At 35.2% G+C, this 21836-nt stretch overlaps 1 long non-coding RNA gene across 3 annotated transcripts in view; it reads right to left on the bottom strand.

The window, feature by feature from the left end:
• LOC139897848 (uncharacterized) overlaps nucleotides 1-21648 on the bottom strand; it is a 34154-nt gene extending 12506 nt beyond the window's left edge. Inside the window, exons 1-3 of one of the 3 annotated variants that reach the window (XR_011776813.1) lie at nucleotides 21282-21648; nucleotides 20468-20564; nucleotides 19709-20372 (exon numbers count right to left, since the gene is read on the bottom strand). This is a non-coding gene — a long non-coding RNA (uncharacterized lncRNA). The remainder of the gene's footprint in view (nucleotides 1-19708; nucleotides 20373-20467; nucleotides 20565-21281) is intronic. The other 2 variants (XR_011776814.1, XR_011776812.1) reach the window with 2 other exon arrangements.
• Nucleotides 21649-21836: the final 188 nt, after the last annotated feature.

The following is a 21836-nucleotide window of genomic DNA, read 5'->3' as shown; positions in this document are numbered from 1 at the left end:
GATACCACAGCTTAATGGTGTATCCGAAAGGAGGAAACGAACCCTAATGGATATGGTTCGATCTATGATGGCTAGGAGCTCGTTACCTCTATCATTTTGGGGTTATTGTCTATGCTCCGCGGCTCGTATTGTAAATATGGCCCCAACCAAGAAAGTGGAACGAACTCCTCATGAGATGTGGTTTGGAAAACCTCCATCTCTATCATACTTAAAGGTATGGGGATGTGAAGCTTATCCTAAGCATTACATCCCTAATAAGTTGAATGCTCGATCCACGAAGTGTATCTTCATAGGATATCCCAAGGATGATATGGGATACTATTTCTATGATCCAATTGAGCAAAATGTATTTGTTGCTCGAAAGGCTGAATTCCTTGAAACTAAATTCCTAATGGAAGGAAATAGTGAAAGGAAGATAGATCTTGAAGAGGTTCAAGATCAAGTAGATGATACACAATTGGTTGACACTAGCACTCAACATGAAAATGTTGAGAGTGATCAAATGGATGATCAAAATACACTAGCACTCACATGGGTTTCTCATGGATGGTTGCTATGTGGTTTATTTGGATGAACCAACAAACTACCAAGATGCTTTATCAAGGATTGATAAGGATAAATGGCAGGAAGCCATGAACGCTGAGATGCAATCCATGTATGACAACCAAGTTTGGGAACTTGTTGAACAACCTACTGGCTCAAGGCTAGTTAATTGTAAATGGCTTTTCAAAATGAAAACCGAAATACATGGAAACATGGATACATATAAAGCTAGACTTATAACAAAAGGTTTCACTCAAACTCAAGGGGTTGACTATGATGAAACTTTTTCGCCTGTGGCAATGCTAAAGTCTATTAGGATATTACTTGCCATTGCTGCTCATTATGATTATGAAATATGGAAAATGGATGTCAAGACCGCTTTCCTAAATGGACATCTTGAGGAAGATGTCTATATGGTTCAGCCTGAAGGTTTTGTTGATCCGAAGTGTCCTAAAAAGGTATGCAAGTTAAAGAAGTCAATCTACAGATTGAAACAAGCATCTAGAATGTGGAATCATCTTTTTAATGAGGAGGCCAAGAAATTTGGCTTAATTAAAAATGGTGATGAAGCTTGTGTATACAAGAAAGCTAGTGGGAGCACTATCATGTTCCTTGTATTATATGTGGATGATATATTATTATTTTGGAACGATATTCCGGCAATGCAAGGTGTTAAAACTTGGTTAAGTAAATGCTTCTCCATTAAGGATCTTGGAGAAGCACAATACGTTTTGGGGATTGGGATCTACAGGGATAGATCCAAGAAACTGATAGGTTTGAATCAAAGTGCATACATTGAAAAGATCTTGAAAAGGTTCAAGATGGAGAACTCTAAGAAAGGTTTGGTACCTATTCAAAGAGGAATGCTTCTCAGTTCATCCCAATGTCCTACCATGAAAGATGAACAAGAAAGAATGAAGAAAGTCCCGTACGCATCTGCGATTGGGTCAATCATGTATGCAATGATATGCACTAGACCGGATGTGTCATGCGCTCTTAGCCTGACAAGTAGATACCAGAATAACCCAGGAAACAGTCATTTGATTGTTGTCAAAAGTATATTGAAATACCTTAGGAGGACTAAGGATATGTTTTTAATATATGGGCCTGGTAAGGAGGAACTTGCTGTAAAAGGTTACGTGGACGCGAGTTTCCAAACTAATCGAGATGATTCTCGGTCACAGTCCGGTTATGTCTTCACATTGAATGGACGTGCGGTCTGTTGGAAGAGTTCAAAACAGGATGTTGTTGCATTATCCACTACAGAGTCGAAGTACATTGCCACCTCATTGGCAGCTCAGGAAGCTGCATGGATGAAGAAATTCATCGACGACTTAGGAGTAGTCCCTTCCATTCAGGACCCTCTTGAGATCTTTTGTGACAACGAGGGTGCGATTGCTCAAATCAAGGAACCTCGTGCTCACCAAAAGACCCGTCACATTGAGCGGAGATTCAACTACATAAGGGATGAAGTTGAAAAGGGAAAGATACGTATTCGTAAAGTACACACAGATCTTAATATAGCGAATCCACTCACGAAGCTCTTACATGGTGCAAAACATCAAGGGCATGTTAGTGCATTAGGGCTTCGATATTCTAGTGATTGGTTGTGATCTATTTTATGTATTGTAACGGAACGAAGTGGTTTAAACTCATTAATATAATTATGGTGTTAATTATTAATCTTGAGTCATTTTCCTATTTTGCATATTTTATCCATGAATAAGCTATTATTCTAAATTCCATAGTCGATTACATTTGTGGGAGCAAGTGTGAGGTTTAGACTATTATGAACTTGGATTGGTATACATTCATAGGCTGAATGTGGGGCAAGGTTGCTACCAAAGTTCATAGATATTTGTAGGAAAAACATATTGGAAGACCCGCTCTCAAGACTTTCTAAATGGAGCCTTTGTGGTTGATCACATGTAATCTTGAGTAAAGGCGAATGTCATTGTATCCTCTGACCTGAGATACATATTGGGTTCGGATATTTACCAAGTATTGTGCCTTGATTCTTTCCTTCGCTATTCTGAAATATGGTAGTTCATAAGAAAGAGCTCAGGTATAATGCAAGGTATATATTTAGGACGTATGTAGTCAAGATGGAATTTGTCCCTCTTATTCGTTGAGAGTCAGATGTCTAAGGCCTGATAAAGTTAAATCTAGAAGAGAGTGATCACTCTGTGTCTCTTGGATTTAACATGACATCTAGGACGAAAGGAGATAATGAAAAGGTTCACCTGTTCATATTCGAGATGGGAACTCGAAAGGGATGATGTTATTGAATGGCACAAAGTCATAACATATTAGGGGTGATGGACGGTCGTTAGGTGGTATCCATCACTTGCATTAATTTCTTATGGTTCTCGTGCGAGTGGGAGATCGAAGGTATTTTGTATGCCCGAGAGACATATTAAATTAACGTGGCTAATATGTTATGATCCAAGTTGGGTCATACCCAGTAACAAGCTTACCGACACCTTATACGTATTTAATCTTAACGATTGAATCGGTAAATAAATACGCGACACTTGAACTTTAGAAAATTGGTTTTCTAAAATATTATCACTTGAGATAAATTATTTGGATAATTTATATTTAATTATTTATAGGCTTAAATAATTATGTTGTGTTATATTTTATAAATGGGTTTATAAAATGTAAGTAACTTAACAAATGCATGTGTTTTATTACATGTTTATTAATAACAAGTTTTATAATAAAAAAATTGAATTTTTTTTTATGTCTCATGGTGGTGGACGGTTTTGGGAGTCCCCATGGGTACACACATGCTAGCTTTTATTATTTTAAGAATACACAACTACACATGAGCATGCTTGTCTCTTTAACCAAGTAATTGACTCAAAATATAGTGGTTACATTTGAAAAACTCTCTCTGCTCCTCCCAAGTAGCTGCTGGCCGAAACTTTGTAGGAAGAAAGAGAGGTTTTCTTGCTTGGTATTCTAGTTCATTTGGTGTCAAAAATCCTAACTAAACAAAGGTGGTGTTGGTGCACAAAAGGCTTGTGGGTATTACACACTTGAGGCTTCAAGTTAGAGGTTGTTGTTGCTTCATTTTCATCATCATCTTCCTTGTTCAAAACAGCCCTCAATTTACTTGAGGAGGTATAATCTCTACTCTCCTTGTTCTTATATGTAAGCATATGTTCATAACTTGATATTTACATGGGATTCAAACAAAAATGGTTTAACATATGAACTTGTTTTCTTAATAATTATGCTTCCGCTTGCTACAACTTCAAATCAATTGGTTTTGTGATAATGTTAACATTAAGAACTTGTTGCTATGTTGAATCCCATCAGATACGTGTTAAACTATGACATTGGTTTCGAGGGTTTTTCAGGTACATAACTATATGCATAAATATTTCCTTCCGTATATGAAGTGCGGTTGGTTCATTCTCTAGATTGAGGTGTTTTCAAGAATCATGAAAGGTTTGAATGCAGATTGTAATCGTCAAGATACAAACGAGGTTTAAGATGAAATCAAGTGGCAAACTTGAAGAATTGTTTAGTTTGTTATAATCAATATTTTAATTTATTTTAATTGTCCAATATTATTAGTTCACAGTCGATAGTCCACAGTTAACAGTCCAATAATTCATATATAGTTTAATATATAATATTCGAATTAATTAATACGTGTCGTGACCCGTTACATGTCTCAGACTCGATCACAACTCAAAGTATATATTATTATTATAATCTTTATGAAAATATACTTACATATATATTTTCTTCAGATGTAATCATGGATTTAATGAGTTAATATGATATTAATCTCATTTGATTTACCGTTAGAACTAGAATATATAATCTCTAAAACATTAGAGATTACATAGTCTCTATGAAGAACGAAGATAATTGATGTAGAACGATACGTAGAAAGATACGTAGAATGATGATTACACTCGAGGTACAGAATGAGATGTTGAGGAGTGTGATGTTGAAACTTGGGTTGTTGGTGGTACTGTTGGTGCCGGTGATGTTGCTGAAGCTGGTAAGTTTTGCACCATATTCTCCAAATTAATTACTAGAGCGCGAAGTTCGTTGACTTCTTCTATTACCCCGGAATGATTGACGGTTGGAACGAGCGGATGAATAAGGTTCAGAATTTGGGATATCATATAGTCATTGTGGGATATCCTGGCAATGAGGGTGAATATTGTGTTTCGGACAGGTTCGCCGGTAAGTGCTTCAGGTTCTTCACCAAGAGGTGAATTCGGTTGGTGGAAGGGATCGTCTTCTTCTAGTTTCCATTGATTAAGTCGACTATGATCTCACCCCCAATTCATCCAGAATTGATGATGGCAAATTGGTTGATCCATTCCGGTTACACTGCTTTCGGAGTTCGAGTGGAAATCCATATCGGAATAGCTGTCGGAATCCGAGGAATTTAAACTAGTTGAGAGTTCCGTCTTGTACAGTTAGATAAAGGGTTTTCGATATGAAATGATTTTCGGATATCGGATGATATTCTAACTACATAGAATGCCTGTATATAGTACTAAAGATTTCGTAAACTACGGAGGAATTTACGGCATATGTCAGGCAAGTCTACAGTAACAGATGCGCTAAGATATGAATTTTGTCTATACACTATTCATGCAGTCAATGCAGTAGAACGTGTCTAGACTAAGAATGATAAGCAGGTAATTTCCTAAGGATGATAAGCAGGTAATTTTCAACACGAAATGATAAGCAAAACTTTTGACATGCAGACACGGTCGAAGTCCAGACCCACTAATGCATCTAAACAATTATCAATTAGACACACTAATGCAATACCTGGTTCGCTAAGACCACCGCTCTGATACCAACTTTAACGACCCATCCTAATCCATCTGGACGAATACATTACATTTGGTTACATCGCGAGGTACTTGACCTCTATATGATAAATTTTACAAACATTGCATTTGTTTTTAAAAGACAAACTTTCATTTCATTGAAAGTTGACGGCATGCATACCATTTCATAATATATCCAACTATAATTGACTTAATAATAATCTTGTTGAACTCAACGACTCGAATGCAACGTCTTTTGAAATAGGTCATGAATGACTCCAAGTAATATCTTTAAAATGAGCAAATGCACAGCGGAATATTTCTTTCAAACCTGAGAATAAACATGCTTTCAAGTGTCAACCAAAAGGCTGGTGAGTTCATTAGTTTTTCATAATCAATCATTTTTAATAATATAATAGACCACAAGATACTCATAATTAGAAAACAATCTGTGCAGGTCTATTCCTGCTGTAAAATCATTCATATGAAGAACACCGAAACCTTTCAAACAACTCACTAATGGTAGCTAATGCGTAGTGCAATGACAAAATCATCTCACTGTGGTAGTTAATACAATATAATTCTTACAACGGGGGCTAATGCATACGCAATGCAAAATCATCCCTCCGAGGGTAGCGGAAACGGGGGCTAATGCGTACGCAATGCAAAATCATCCCTCCGTTACCAACTACAAAGTCGACTATAATACAATACAATACATCGGTAGCTAATTCGTAGTGCAATGACGAAATCATCTCACCGATGGTAGTTAAAACGGTAGCTAACGCGTAGTGCAATGACGAAATCATTTCACCATTACTAACTACTAAATCGAACCATATCGGTAGCTAACGCGTAGTGCAATGACGAAATCATCTTACCGATGGTCGATAATACAATCTTTATAGAAATCGAACCTCTGAATCCAAATAATTCTATCATAGAATGTAGTTTTGAATATTTGTGTCTATTTCGTCAAACGTTTATAAAAGCAGTTCATGTATTCTCAGTTCAAAAATATATCTCAAAAGCATTTAGGAAACAGTTATAAAAACAGCGCATGTATTCTCAGTCCCAAAAATGTAAAGAGTAAAAGGGAATCAAATGAAACTCACAATCCAATATTTTGTAGTAAAAATATTAATACGACGAAACTGAACAATGCAAGGTTGGCCTCGGATTCACGAACCTATATCATTTGTATATTTATTAAAATATATAATCGTAATCGAACAAGTTTATATATTATATCTTAAATTATATACAATACTAATTTAGTTTGTGTACATATTCAAAATGTTTAATATTTGTATAGTTATATTAATACATATTTGATTAGTATTTTAATAAAAATACCTAACATGTTATATGTGAATATTTATATAAACTTGTTAATATGATTAAAACATACTTACAACCTTAATAATATATTTAAAATTTTTATTTTCATAAACGTAATTATTGTTAGTAATATTGATTCAAATAATGCTGATAATAATAATAACAATAGTTTTAATGAAAATGAAATAATATTTTAGTAAAAAAAATAATCATAAACATGATAATGATACTTATTCTAATAGAAATAAAATAGTAAAAATCATATTTTTAATGATGTTAATAATATTAGTATTAATTATAATTTTAATTATAATCATAATAATAATAATGAATGATACTTAATACTTATTTTAGCATTACTAATAATAATTATTATATTACTTGTAATAATAATAATAATATCTAATAATAACAATACTAATAACAAATATAATAATATTTAGTAGTAATAATCATACTACTAATATTAAGTATTATTTAATAATACTAATAATTATAATACTACTAATAATGATAATAATCAAATTAATGATAATACAATTGATAATAATTATAACAATAATAAAAATAATAATAATAATAATAATAATAATAATAATAATAATAATAATAATAATAATAATAATAATAATAATAATAATAATAATAATAATAATAATAATAATAATAATAATAATAATAATAATAATAATAATAATAATAATTATTTTGGAAAAGAAAACTACCTCCAAACAAGCCTTTAAAAAAAATTTGTCACTAGCCACGCTTGAACCCATGACCTCTCGCTACCCAACACCACCCCTTAACCATCTGTGCTGCTTAACCTTTCTGTTTTTAATACCTGTATCATCCATATATCCTATGTATCTAACCGTCTCTCTTTCATCTTCTACAAATTGACTAGAGCTAATGTGACGATCGCTCCAAATCCATATGGACGAACACGTCATTCATCGATTTCATTGCGAGGTATTTGACCTCTATATGATACGTTTTGTAAACATTGCATTCTTTTGAAAAGGCTCACCATAAATGAATATTTAAATCAAAGGTTTTCGATATCTGATTATTTCTATATATAGACAATCACCGTAAATAATAGTTTACAATAGTACTTCCGTTGACAATGCAGTCAAAATAAGATATATGGTGATGATTTGGTGAATGCAACGTTTTCTTAAAAAATATGCCATGTAAGACTCCATGCACATAGCTTGTCTAACATATAAGCAAACAGCAGAACACTTCTAGGGAACCTGAGAATAAACATGCTAACAAGTGTCAACACAAAGGTTTGTGAGTTCATAGTTTTAATGTTTTGCATAATCTGTACATAAAGGTGGATCACAAGATTTCAGTTATTTCATCCAGAAATGTTTATCAAAATATTCTACGAAATTGAGCACCCTGGTAACTAAACTTTAACGTTATAATAAGTACCCCTGTTTTAACATACATGCAACCAACATGTACAATACACGCAAACCAACGTATACTAAACTCAAATAGCATACGTCTGTTTTATAGTTCAGGCTAGGGTTTTTATACCTGGAACAGACGGGGATGTCAAGCCCTATGGATCCATATACAACTACTCGCGACCACCAGTTCTTATAACTAGCAGTTACTAGTTACCAAAGCTAAGGGATTTTTGGTTCAAACTCAGTGTAGAATTTAGTATGTACTTGTATCTATTGCGTTTAAAATAAAGTGCATGTATTCTCAGCCCAAAAATATAGATTGCAAAAGCAATTAAAAAGGGAGCAAATGAAAATCACCGTAGCAGCATATAAAGTCGTTCACCAAAATGTGACCGAAACTCGGATTACCAAATAACCGTAGATCTCAACCTAGAGAACATATGTTGGTCAATAAATGTCTATCAAGCTAGGTCAGGTCATAGTGTATCACAATCCTAATGCTCGAGATCGACATAAAAAAGTCATCCAAAGTCGTTTCAAAAAGTCAATTTTGACAATAGTTCAACAAAACGAGATGTACCTTATATAAGGATTCATTTACTCAGTTGGTAATATTCAAAAATACAATTTATCAATCTTACACATAAGTTGTTTAAATATTAATTGCAGATTCAAAAGCAATTCTAATTAACGTCAATCATAATTCAGTTGATCATATCTTTTAATCCGTTCATCGAAACTATTCGATATCTAAATGAAAAGTTATTGATTTTTCGCCAGCTTTCCAAAAACATGTATATCATATACCTTTTACCAGTAATATATGTATTTAATTCGTGATCTATTATAAACTGTTTAACGATGAAATTTAGCATACACGTATGTATAAATATATATACTCGAGCACTAGACATGGATACACAATTAATATATAAAAGATAAAATATGAGTACTTACGTTTCAATATTGAGGTTCAATATTGTAGGAAAGTACGTAGATGTAACGGAGATGATAGACTCTAGGTTTGATTCATAAATATACCCCCGAACATTACCCATAATTTTCTTAGCTCTATCCCGCTCGAAAACATATTTTGAAAGTGACACGCTCATGACCTCGTCGTAGTATTTTATGTATAAATAATAATACTCATACTACTAATAATAAGATTAATAATAATATTAATCTTTAATAATAATAATAATAATAATAATAATAATAATATTAATAATAATAATAATATAAATATAATAATAAATATAATTAATAATATGTTACGGAGTAATATTGTTATATGTAAATGTAAACCGAGCCACAGATCGAGCAATTTATAGTACTTGGCCTGTCCCTGGTTACCATGCGATCGCATGGCTTTCCAGGCTTATACCCATGCGATCGTATGGGTGAGTTTTACAGCTCACATTATTTTAACTTTTTGTTTGTCGACATATTAAATAAATATAAATATAATATATATAATATATATAATTAATTATATATTATATTAAATTCACGTGCATAGTTGACTTGTAATTTTTGTTCCGATAAGTCGTACGTCATCACTCGACTTATGTCCCGGTTCCGGTTTTTCGAATGTCCTTTCGTACCTTTAGAAAACTTGCATTTTACGTTTCGTGGCACGTACCTTTGTCAAAATATAGCCTTAAGTTATCCATAAACTATACCACTCAAAGTATATCTTAAACTTTCGAGTGTTTTTAGGTACTGTAGTAATTCGAAAATACTGTAGAAAATTAGTGTTTTACTGGTTCATCTTAAACGTTTTAGTTAACTTATCTAAATATCAATCGAATCAATAATCGAATGTTACTATCATTTACTAAATAACTTGAAATCATATATATTCAAATAGATATATAAACCAATAAGTTTAATGTACGGTATCATGCAATTAAAACTTTGTTACGTTTTCAAGTTATAGTATATATATGTATCTATTTACAAATAATGGTTCGCGAATCGTTGAGAACAACCGAAGGGTACTTGAATAGTTCAAAAATTTTGAGATTCGGCTTTACAGACTTTGCTTATCGTGTCGAAAACGTTAAATCATTTAAAGATAAAGTTTAAATTTAGTCAAAAATTTCCGGGTTGTCACAGCTAAACAACACTAACCACTAATTGACTAAACAACTTAGGATTTTCCAATTGAAACGAAAATGACCAGTAATTATTTTGTTAAATTACAGACACGAAAAAAAATAAAAAAATAAATAAAGAGTGCCGCTGCTGTTACGGTTTTGGAAGGAAAAAAATGATTTTGATTTGTAGCATGTTTTGCCCAAAGATTTTAACACCAACTATGTTTCAAATCACGTCTAAAAACTATCTGAATCATCAATTTAACATAAAACATTGAAACGAATTCGAATTTTAACGAAGAACAAACAGTTGACTTTTTCAATTTATACTTTGACTCTTGAATTCGTTTTTGATAGAAAGAATTGGGTTGTAAAATTTTGCAGATAGTTCAACTGTATGTATCCTAACACATCTGCATTTTTGGATTTTGAAAATTGAATGGAATTTGAGACATTGCAAAAAAAAAATATGGCGACAGGAAAAGAACACTATTTAGTTTATCAATTTTTCATTTTTGATAGTTCAACTAATGTTTGCAGGGTTGTTGATGTTTGACAGGATATCACGGGTAAGGGAAAGAGGAGAGAAAAAGAAGAAAACCAAATACAGATGAATCTCATGGGTGCGTGGTAAATCAGTTTCTATATATATCTTTATGTATTATACTTAATATTAATTAATAATTATTAAATAAAATGATATGTTAATATTAATAATAAAATGTTTTTAATTGTTATTACTTAGTTCTTAAATAGTGAATTCATAAAATTAATAAATAATATTAATACTTAATAATATAAAATAATATATTAATTATCATAATAATAATAATAATAAAAATGATACTAATAATTTTATTATTGATAATAATAATAATAATACTAATTATAATAATATTAATGATAGTAATGATAGTAATGTCAAAATAATGATAATAAGAATAATAATGATAGTAGTAAAAATAATGATAATAACAAATATGATAATTTTTAGTAATCATGTTAATATTTATAATTTTAATCACTCTTATATTAATATTTGTATTTAAATTCTTTATTTGACTATTAACTCTATAAAATTATAACAGTAATAATAATATTAATGGTAATGATAATAATTTGTATAATAATAACAATAATAAGTTTTTAATGAAAATGATCCTTAATGATAATAATGATATCTAATAATAATGCTAGTAATAATAAAGATATAACAATTTACATGTTTTAAATTTTTATATCAATATATAATATATATATATATATATATATATATATATATATATATATATATATATATATATATATAATATAAAATAATAATAATAAGACAGACATTAATATTAATACTTACTGATAATAATGAAAGTAATATTAATATAACATTATACATTTAATACTTTATTAATCGTTGACAAATTATGTTCAAAATCATTAAATAATAAGTTTTAGTTATTTTAATTTATCTTTCATAATAATTAAATCACATATCAGTTCTCTACTATGTTTATTTTACAATATATAATTATTTATATGTATAGTGATTTACATGTACATTTATATTTACGTTTATAGGTTCGTGAATCGTCGGAAACAGTCAAAGGTTAAATGAATTCATAAAAACAGTTCAAAATTTCTCGAGACTCAACTTTACAAACTTTGCTTATCGTGTCGGAACATATAAAGATTAAGTTTAAATTTGGTCGAAAATTCCCGGGTCATCACAGGAGATGTGCGTACCTCCGGTGATTCCCCCCAATATTGCTGAGCTGCTTGTCGATAGAGCCAAAGAAAAATGTGATGAAGCTTGTTCCCAACTCCAACATATCTCAATCCCTCATCTCGAAGTTCTTGTCAATGACCCCACCGTCTCCTCACAGGAGATAATTTCTGACAAACTCGACTGAGTTTGTTAAGCTACCTTGGGTGGTTACTTTCAAACATCCATGGTGGCTTGTTTTTTGCCAGCGAGGGATGGGCCTTGCAGTCTCGAAGGTTTCGCATCCCTATAATATATTTTCTTTTTCTGTTTACAGCGGAGTATGCGTCTGATCGCTGCGGGCGAGGATGGCATACTCTCCTTAGTGTAGGGAAAACTTTCCCGCCAATTGCCACCCTTCTCTTTTTACTAGCTTATAGCGTATATTGACATATATTAGGTCAAATTTTGGTATTTATCCCGCTTTTATGCTAAGCGGTTGATTTTCATATTCTCCAATTGTAATATGTTATCTTTTGATTGAATATAATTTTGACGACTTTTTTGGTTAAGGTGCATTTATTGTGTTCTTACGAAATCACTATGGCGGTTACAATGATTTGTTACAATATTATGCATTCAATAACTCTTATGTAGAATAAATGCCATGACTTCATGACGGGAGCGACCCTTCAATCGTTTCATGATCTTTTTATTCTTGCGCCAACAACCCAATGTTGTACGCACAAGCAAGCAAACCAATGCTTATAATTTTATACTCAAGACTTTTATAAAAAAATTTATAAGTATGTACGCGTATACAATCCAATGAAAATTACCCGTACTATAGACAAACCAATGTCTATACTCAAGAGTCTTCCGGCCACGCCAATGTCCGGGTTATTTAAACAAGTAAACCAAACTTGTATTTTATAGTCTAGACTGTGCAAGTCTCCGTCTTATGCGGTGTACAAGCGTTTGAAACAAACCAATGTTTTACTACTGTCACCATTAAAAATAGTATTAGTAACCAAACTAAACTATGCCACTTGGGACTCGGAGTGTGTCCCTGTGCAGCTTAAGGGGCATGCAATCAACAAATGTAAAAAATACACAAGTTATTGGCTTAAATTGCATAATTCAATTTATTTCAAACATATCTTTTGGCCAGCACTTAGCTGTCATATTTACAATGGAAAATAAAAAATTCACATAATAAAAACTTTAAACAGTTATTTGGGGTGATCAGTCCCTCTGCAGTTTTTCATATGTAGCACCGTTTTAGTGTCTGCGCATGCCAAGTGCGCTTTATTGCTCTTCCATCCAAACTTTCTAGTCGATACGCCCATGTATCGCTTACGCCAATAACCTTGTAAGGTCCTTCCCATTTAGGTCCGAGCTTACCCGTATCCTCTGCTCTGCTTGCTTTGTTTTTTCGCTACACTAGATCATCCAATTGGAAAGATAATGGTTGAACACGCTTATTATAGTAGCTTGCGATTCTTTTTTTGTTGATTACTTCTTTTATGGCCGCCATTTCTCTGCGTTCTTCAACTAAGTTTAGATTTTCACGCAGTTCTTCGATGTTGCTACTTTCATCGAAGGAAGCTGTGCGCGTGGTTGGCACATTTATTTCAGCGTGTATTACAGCTTCGGACCCGTACACCAAACTAAAGGGTGTTTCATTAGTTGCGCCCTTCGGAGTTGTGCGGTGCGCCCACAAAACATTAGGCAGTTCGTCTATCCAACCCCTTCGACACAATCCCAGCCTTGCTTTGATTCCTAAAACGATATCCCGATTCGTAACCTCACATTGACCATTCGCCTGAGGGTGTGCGACTGATGTAAATGTTTGTTTTATATTCAATTCACCAGTCACTAAATGGACTTCCCTCAAATTGCGTACCATTGTCGCTTACTATTTCATTTGGTATTCTAAACCGACAGACGATGTTTTCCCACACGAAATTTCGAATTTGCTTGCCCGAAATTGTCTTTAGCGGTTTGGCCTCTACCCATTTCGTGAAATAATCAATGGCCACTACCAGAAATTTTACTCCCCCTAGTCCTAGGGGGAATGGCCCCACTATGTCGATTGCCCGTTTGCAGAACGGCCATGGCGACGCGACCGGTATCATAGGACGTCGCGGAGCCTTGCTTACCGGTGCATGAAGTTGACACGATTGACACTTGCGTATTACCTCTGCAGAATCTCTGTACATTGACGGCCAATAATATCCGAGCCACATTATTTTGGATGCAACTGTTTTGTGTCCTGAGTGCAAAGCGCACATTACCTCATGTACTTCACGTATAATTGACTCCGCTTGAGTTGGATTAAGACACCGCAAATGAGGCCCCAGAAAAGACTTTCTGTATAGGACTCCCTTATCTAACAGATACATTGTTGCTTTCATCTTAATCTTTCTTGCTTCTCTTGAATCCATCGGCAAAGTACCTTTGGTTAGAAATTCTATTATTGGTGTCATCCAACTCTGCTCTTCTTCTTCAACTGCAGCCGAAACATTGTCTTCCTCAATAGATTTTACTTTAACCTCCTTAACCAAATTTCTTTATTAAAATGATTGAATGTCAATGCGGCTAACTTACTTAGCGCATCCGCCTTTTTATTCAGCGTCCTTGAAACCTGAGTTATCTGGAACAAATCGAAGTCGACTGCTAGCTCTTGCACAAGCTTTAAGTATTTTTGCATAGATTCATCGTGTGCTTCGAATATTCTGTTAAATTGGTTTGCAACCAACTACGAATCAACATATACTGAGAGTTCTTTAACCTCCAGATATTTTGCTACCCGCATCCCAGATAACAATGCTTCATATTCAGCTTCATTATTTGTGACAGGGAAGCTGAATCGCAGTGCGAAGGTATACTCTTCCCCTTCTGGACTTTTTAGGACTATTCCTGCCCCTGCGCCTTCTAGACCACAAGCCCCATCTGTGTGCATTTCCCACAGCTGTTCGGGCGGAGGTGGTATTTCTTTTGATTCATGCGAGACTTCGATATCTCCGGCTGTTTCAGCCAGATAATCTGCTAGGACTTGCCCTTTTACCGCACTTCATGGTGAGAAGCTTATTTCGTGCTCTCCTAACTCAATAGCCCATTTGGCCATGCGATCAGAATTTTCTGGTTTATATAGCACCTGCTTAACATGTATCAGTGAATGTAAATTTGTTAAAACTTATCAAGCAATTTTGTGTTTGTTGACAACAAATAGTTGTTTGTCATATCTGCTTTATCGGCTGATCTGTTAGGACCCTTATTGGGTGCGCTTGGAAATATCTCCGCAAGCGTCTAGCCGTATGCACGAGTGAATAAACCAGTTTATCGATTGCAGGATAGTTTAATTCGCTCCCTGTCAAAGCTTTGCTAACAAAATACACAGGCATTTGCACCTGTTCACACAGCATATTTATATAATTTTAAATGCCTATTGATTGAAAATTAGCTATATTTAATTTTTATAGTGCGTACCTGTCCTCTGTCCGCTATCAACACTGAACTTATTGCTTCCTTCGATGCCGCTAAGTACAGTATCAACGTTTCTCCAGCAATCGGCGCAGTCATTGTTGGCAGCTCTTTCAGCAATTTTTTCATTTCTTGAAACGCCACTTCTGCTTCCTCCGTCCACTTGAAGTCCGTTTTCTTCAAGCAATTCTTCAATATTCCGAAAAAGGGGAGTGACCGCTCTGCGGATTTTGATAAGAACCTTGTCAAGGCCGCCAACTTACCCGTTAGGCTTTGCACTTCTTTTTTATTTCTTGGTGACGGCATATTCTCGATTGCCTCTATTTTCTTTGGGTTTGTACGTATCCCGCGCTCAGTTATTATATGACCAAGAAACTTCCCTTCTTCTTCTTCTCCAAAACTGCACTTCGATGGGTTAAGCTTTATATTAATCTTTCTTAATGACGCAAACGTTTCTAATATGTCCTCCAACAAACCTTGTTCTGTTGTGCTTTTTATGACCAGGTCATCAACATATGCTTCTAAATTCCTTCCAATCTGACCTTTGAAAGCTTCATCTATTATCCGTTGCTAAGTTGCTCCAGCATTTTTAAACCGAATGGCATCTTGGTATAGCAGTATATGCCATGGCTTGTGTGAAAAGCAGTCTTATCCTCATCGTCCGCTGCCATCTGTATTTAATGGTATCCTTTGTACGCATCTAGGAAACATTTGTATTGGAAGCCAGCTAACGATTCAACTTTCCAGTCTATTTTTGGCAGTGGATAATTGTCCTTAGGGCAAGCTTTATTAATATCCGTGAAGTCAACACACATACGCCAAGACCCATCGGGCTTTTTTACCAACACTGGGTTTGCTACCCACGTTTGATACCTTACTTCTCGCAAGATGTTTGCTTTGACCAACTTGTCGACCTCTGCTTTCAACCATTCGCTTCTTTCAGGAGCCATGCCGCGTTTCTTTTGTCGTACTGGCGTCAGACTAGGATTTGCATTAAACTTGTGTTCAGCAATTTCCCTTGGTACACCCGTCATGTCCGCTTCTTTCCATGCAAATACGTCCACATTAGAAGCTAATATATTACGAAGCTTAAACTTTGTCTCATCAGACAATCCTCCGCCAATTTTAATTTTCTGTTCTGGATGTCGCGGGTTTGCGATGATCATGCAGCTTCGAATTTGCTCGGTCTCACTAGGCTGTTGCTCTGCTTGTTCTACGGCCGCGATGCTTGCATCTTGCGTTTCTGACCTTATCGTTGCAATCCCTAGCGGTGTTGGGAACTTGATAAGGCCATGTACCGTAGAAGGGATAGCTGCTAATTTTTGCAAAGTCGTGCGCCCTAAAAGCCCATTATATTTTGAGTAGGACCTTACATCGGAAAATTCTACTGTCGTGCTTCTCACTAATTCCTTATTATCATCGTCCACCAGCTTCAGCTCTAATTCAATGATCCCGATTGGCCATGCGGACTCACCAGAAAATCCTGATAACGCAGTGTTAGGAGCCACTAGCTTGGCTCGCACAGCCCCTGGTAACAATCGAAAACAGTGCTCGTACATTATATCAACACCGCAACTGGTGTCAACATGCAATCGCTTGATGATGTACCCGCAACTTTTGACACGTCCTTTAATTGTAATGGGTGCATCCGAGGGTTCATGTGCTATGGCCGAGAATGTGATGGGAGTATTTTCCCATTCCTCAGATACCTCTAACTTGCTCCTCTGATTTATCCGTCCGCTGGTTACCATGTTTATGGCTTTATCCATTTCCTTTCCCTCATTCTTCTTTTGCCACGGATATTCTTTTTCTCCCTTTGGCTTGTTGGCTTGTGCTCTTGCGCTTTTCTTCAAGTGTTGCAATCTTTCTTTTTTGAGTTCAGCAACAACTCTTTCAATTAAGTGCCGACATTCATTGGTCTCATGACCGTAATCATCGTGAAAATCACAAAATTTGCTTCTGTCTCTATTTCCATACTTTGACAAAGGCACTGGGGGGTCGAAGCTTTTGCACGCTGCCTCTGTAGCAAAAATTTCTTTTGGTGTTTTGGTGAGGTCTTTTATTAACGCAACATTTTCAGCGTGGCTGCTTTTGAACCTCTGGCTTCGTTCCCCTTTATTGTTGTTGAACTTGCGATACTTATCATTATGATAGGTACCACCCCTAGGTTGGCCATTACCACCATAACGTTTACCCGGCTCCGAACCTCTTCCCTGCACTCGATAATAATCATCATCGATGTCCATGTTTGAAGAGGTATTTCTGCAATTCTGCTTTATATCTTCTTGTGCCCGCATGTAATCATGCATTTCTTTTACGGCTTCCGCGAAAGTTTCTGGCACTCTTCTTCGTAACCGTTGCCATAAAGACAGGTGTCTGTCAGTATCTATACAATGAATAAAGCCGGATACCTTCTAGCTTTCTGGCAAGTCTTGTATCTTAGCCACCTCTTTGGTATATCTGTCTATTATTTCTCCCAAGCTCTCTTTCGATTTCTGCTTAATGTCATGACATTCAACATGTGTTCTTTTGCGTGCGCGCAAATTGTGAAAGTTCAATAAAAACCTTGAGCGCAACTCCGCAAAACCTGTAATGCTTTGGGCTGGCAAATTATTGAACCATTCCCTTGCCACTCCTTGCAACACTATTGGTAGCATATGGCATGCTATTGCATCACCCCAACTGTGTGTTCTAGCGGTTCCTTCAAATTTTTGTAAAAAGTCATCCAAGTCTGATAACCCATCATAACTTCTGAGTGTTAGAGGCAACACCGGTGCGACTGTGAAGGGATTATTGGCGATGTGCGGCACAAACTTTTCTGTTGTAGGAGCTAACTCAAGACTTTGCTTAGCTTTTTGCCCTTGCATCACTGCGAACCAATTGCTCATAAACTCTTGTACCCGCGCTGGCTCATTGAAAGTGGGTGCCAAGTGTGGTGGCGCGACTTGCTATAATTGAGATATGAAGCTATTTGACTGGGTTGCGGCATAGTGCATTCCGCTATATTGATTGTTTGCAACAGTATGGACTGATTGCAAAGACGCACGTGCTGTTGACCCTTGTTGTGGTGTCAGCATGATGTATGAACCATATGGATTTCTCAGACCCATCTGCCCGATTCTTTCCTGAGCTTTCTCAGTAGTGACCCTTTCAGTCGGTGTTTCAGGTTTAACCGAGGTGATAATTGGTATTGTACCTACACATGTAGTTTTAACTTTAAAGCCTGGTGGAACCGATTCGCTTGGAGAACCAAAGCTCGGGATTTTTGGTGACAGATCCTCGAATGGCTTAAAACCAGTTCCCGTTTCTAGTAAACTTCCATCGGGAGTGTGCCACCATCCCTTAGATGACTCATTCAGGACAGTTTCTGATGTAACCGGCCCTGTTCCAACACTTGGTGTTGATGGAGGCTTTGATGTGCCTTTCGTTGGTGCTGGCGGTGTCGGCGGTGTGTTCGTAACAGTCGCCGAAGGTGTTTGAAACCCTGAACTTCCTGGAGAGTCCGATCGCCCTTGATTCTTTGCACTCTTACTTCCTCCACCCATTCTTGCTAACAATAAAAAAAACTGAAAGTGACCGATTAGTTAAACAAAAAGCTTTATGGAAAAAATGCACGTACAATAAATCATATACAACATAAATTCCAATCTTCTTTGTTTCATATAACCGGTCCCACGGATGGCGCCAAATGATCAAGCATATTTTCACGGGTCAAGGTGAACCTACGCTTGAGTGCATAAAGGGGTTTAAGGACTAACAACATTCGAACCTCCGACACTTAGTCGTGGATAACCCATATCGGTATCGTTTTGATTCCGACAGGGTGGCCAATTTGAGAGTCCACCAACAACCTATCATACGAGGTTGAGTAGCCCAAAGACATGAAGGTTTTATAGTTCGATACATACCTGAAAGTCTTTATAGATCGTATGAAGCTTTGTTCGTACGATAGAGATTTGTATGCTGTGGTTTACGTATGAGTAAACAAGTGAATGTGTTTGTCTTTAGGGTTTTTGAGCTATGTATTTATAGGCTCACGAATTAGGGTTTCGGTAGAATCTCTTCCCTAATTAAATGCAATCTTATCCCAACTAACTTTCGTTATTTAAGGAAAAGAATCCGAATTGATTATACCGTACATTCTTCTAGAATGTACCGGACCCTTATGCAAATATACGAAACTCGCATCAGATGGTATAGGCGCATAGGGTGCGACTATACCCGTAACGTATGCCTTTGTGTGCTATTTAGTGCTTTGGATGCGCATTCGCACAACCCTGCGGATATGTGTATCATTATTGCCTGAGAAAAAAGAAAAAGCTTTAATCGTCTAAATTACCTGCATCCCAGCCTTGTCGTCAAGTAACTTTTTGTGACCTCAATTTCACCAAAGGCTTCAAGTATTCAACCTTCAATTTCACCAGCAGGAGCACGTCATAGAAGAGCAACAACAGAGAGAGTAAAAATGCATACGTCCCCAAGTCATAAAACAACAGCACCAAAACTATGGTACAAAGAAGTTGGTACCATTTTGTACCTGTGGCCGACGAAAATTAAAATAGTCACAGCTAGACCTTGTAAAGGTGGGCATCATTTGATATCAGCAAAATGTTTAGCCATTATAAGATTGCAGTTAGTAAAAGAATTAAATCAAAGATTTAGCAGTATTAAAAGAAATAAGACTAATTACCATGATGGTTTCAGATTAGCAGCTATGTACAACCAATAAGATGTGACACCAAGCAAGAGAGCATTCTTTGATCCGACTTTTGGAACCACCTTAGAGCTAATAAACCGCAAAAGGTGTACGCAAAATGGCAAGTGATATCGTTCCGAGACTCCCTTCCTGGAATAACACATAGCATCCATGTTAATCTCAAACTCTCCAACCAAATAACCTGTCTCTCAGCATTTGCACAACAGTTCTTCGGATCCTAAGATACATTCAAACAATGCAGCAAACCACCTAAGACAACAACATTACAGAAAAATATAAACATCAAAAACGAAATTCAAATACTTAAAAGCAATAGAATCACAAAAAGAATATAAACATCATACCTGCTAAGTACGAGATAAATTTTATCAGATAGATTATTATTCTTTTGTTGCCTTTATTACTCATTCTTATTCTTTACTTTAGCGGGTTAGTATTGATCTGCCAACATGAGTTTTATCAGATAAAGTTGTTTCTAGTTAAGTGGTAAATAATACTATATACCTATCACTTATAGTAAGTGATATATTTCACTTACTATCAAGAAGAGATAATTTGTCATTTACTATGCCTATGTTTATGAAGATAAAGTTGCATACACGATCAAAATACCCTAAATCCCGATAGAATCTGTCACACCTACGATCATTTGAAATACAAAAAAATGTGAAAATACAAAACACATACAAGATACATGTATATCAGCACTATCAAACCATGTTCAATTAATAGCAGTGCACATCATAAACATATAAGTTAATATCATGTTCAACTAATAACACCATACACAAGTATAAATTAACAAATACACACACACACACACACACACACACACACACATATATATATATATATATATATATATATATATATATATATATATATATATATATATATATATATATATATATATATATATGGGCAGGATCAATGGGGAAGTAACCAATCGAGGGGAAGTGGGGGGAAGCAAATTTTTTACCACTCAGTCAATTCATTATAAACAGAACTCTAAATTACGTAAACATAGAACTCCAGAATCTGATTTCCAAATCAATAGTAATGTTACTAACAGACATATAACAAAAACAATTACATCTAAGTAAAATAACAAACACATTGAATCAAACACAAAGATGCGGTTGTGAGTTGTTAACTTACCATATAATATAAAAAAAAGCGTGAAACTGCTGTAACGCTTAGCTAACAATGTGTGAATACAACTTCCCAATGATGAACACCCCCATCTTTCAAACCCATCAAATTACAAACCTTAACAAATTCTTCATTCCATTCAACAATTTCAAAATCATTTCAAAAGCGTAGTTCTTCAAAATCATAGTTATACTGCTTCGTTCCAAAATCGTAGTTCTTTAGAATCGATTTAAGACTCTATTATGGATATCGAACACAAATCGAACAGGTAACCCTAATTTGTGAACGATTGAGTGAATTGAAAGGGAGAAAGTTAGAGTTTAGAGAAAGAGAAAGAGACTGTTTTTGAACGATTGGTTAAATTAGATAACCCTAATCGAAGAACATGTACGTTTGAGTGCATTGAAGGGGAAAAAGGTTAGGGTTTGAGAGAATTACAAAGAAAGAGAGAGAAAAACCGTGCGACGGTTTTGTTTATTGGTTTCAAAATTGGACGAATTGTATGGTGACAGACGTCAAGTTTTTAGTAAAAATTTTAGAATAGGCTGTAGGATATCCACA

This window comes from Rutidosis leptorrhynchoides, chromosome 3 (assembly GCF_046630445.1).
Source record: "Rutidosis leptorrhynchoides isolate AG116_Rl617_1_P2 chromosome 3, CSIRO_AGI_Rlap_v1, whole genome shotgun sequence".
Taxonomy (NCBI): Eukaryota; Viridiplantae; Streptophyta; class Magnoliopsida; order Asterales; family Asteraceae; genus Rutidosis; species Rutidosis leptorrhynchoides.
The sequence above is the reverse complement of the archived record's forward strand: the minus strand, read 5'-3'. Positions and strand labels throughout refer to the sequence as shown.